Source organism: Pyxicephalus adspersus, chromosome Z, assembly GCF_032062135.1.
Source record: "Pyxicephalus adspersus chromosome Z, UCB_Pads_2.0, whole genome shotgun sequence".
NCBI lineage: Eukaryota > Metazoa > Chordata > Amphibia > Anura > Pyxicephalidae > Pyxicephalus > Pyxicephalus adspersus.
The window spans coordinates 11254566-11256157 of NC_092871.1; the positions used below are offsets into that span (position 1 = coordinate 11254566).

Below are 1592 nucleotides of genomic sequence, written 5' to 3' on the forward strand. Positions count from 1 at the left end.
CCTATTTCTGTGACAAAGCTTAAGTCTTAGGTGACACTCACTTCCAGGTATAGAGGTTACGGGGGTCACTCTGCTTGTGTTTCTATAGTCCCCTTTTACTATATACCAATATACCAATATGGGGCGTGTATACATGCTTCTCTGTAGCTTAGGGCTAAGTCCAAACTTCATGTTCTAGTTATATTTTCAGTGGTTATTACCCCAATATATGTCCCCATTTTACATCACTGGCTTTACAGAAGGTCTTTGTAAGTGTCCCCTCCTCTTCCCAATAAGGACTTTCAGCATACGGGGCCCCCACTTTAATTATTTGTTCAGGGCTCATTCCTTTATATTAGTATTTTAGTTAGTATTTAACAGCACCATAGCAGCCAGGTATCATACCCTGTGCACTCCTCTCCTGCATTTGTTGCTTCTGGCATCCCCTCCATACCCTTTTCCTGCACATGTTATCTACTGTGATACCCTCCTCACTTCTCTCCTGCACAAACTACCCCATTAATCTCCTCTATACTCTTCTCCTGCATATTTTTCTTGCCGCCATACCCTGTGCACTCCTCTCTTATACATTCTTCCCTGTAATTATGCATATAGTGCCCACTGCTCTGCCATGTATACTGCTGGCACCCATACCCTTCATCCTACTCACAGCCACTTCCCTATTGAATAACAAAAAAACATTTTGGTTTCGGCTTTACATTCCTCCTGTGACATTTATCACCTCAGTAGCCAGTAATAAAGAATTGTATTTTGTTTTTCAGAGTTAACAATCACTACGTATGACACAAAGAATAAAAAACTGTGCTCCATTGCCCCGTACTGTGAATACACCCTGCCTGATGATGTGGTAGAATGTGGTAAGCTCCGATAAAACTGTCTGGGCTCAGACCTTTTAGTGGGATGTTTGTTGAATATTGTAAGCTCCTTCTTGGTGTTTTTTCAAAAATATCATATTTTGTGTCCAGTGGACATAGTCTGATGGTGGACAGCCAATCAAGAGCCATCCTATGGATTCAGAAGTAAACCTCTCCGGTAGTGGTGCTGTGTATCGGACATCAAGAAGCCCTCAGCAATGATGTGGAGGATGGGGTCACTACAATATCCCACCTTCCTGTCCAGAAAGTTTCCCTTTCTAAGAGAGTGGTGTAGCAGAAGTGAAGCAATGTGAATATACATGATACAATTCCTGCTAATGAGACCCAATAAAACAGAGATTTTACCTTCATTATTGTATCTGTCTTTGCTTGTCTGCAATTGTGACTTCATTATCGGTAATGTGGGATTCCCTTCACATTGTAAATACACATCACCATATTTTTTAGACGTGTTTATTTAGTAGTGACTGAAAGCCTAAAACTTTTTAATGTGAGGACTTGGAACCCAACATTTATATCTTGTTTGCCAGGATGACCGGGGGAGGGTTCGTGATTGCTTCACTGTTCACCATTGTGTACAGTTGTTAATATTGAAAGATGTCTTTTTTTATGATTGCCAAAGACGTGAGAAGCAAAAGCTGTTTATATATATATATATATATATATACACCCCTTTGTGGTGGCACAGGCTTTGGGAAATAATGTTTCCACTACCTT

The 1592-nt window shown here is 40.6% G+C and overlaps 1 long non-coding RNA gene across 1 annotated transcript in view; it reads left to right on the forward strand.

Moving 5' to 3' along the window:
* Positions 1-1225, forward strand: part of LOC140343228 (uncharacterized) — a 5920-nt gene extending 4695 nt beyond the window's left edge. Inside the window, exons 3-4 of the long non-coding RNA XR_011923284.1 lie at positions 762-857; positions 966-1225. This is a non-coding gene — a long non-coding RNA (uncharacterized lncRNA). The remainder of the gene's footprint in view (positions 1-761; positions 858-965) is intronic.
* The last annotated feature ends 367 nt before the right edge of the window (positions 1226-1592 follow it).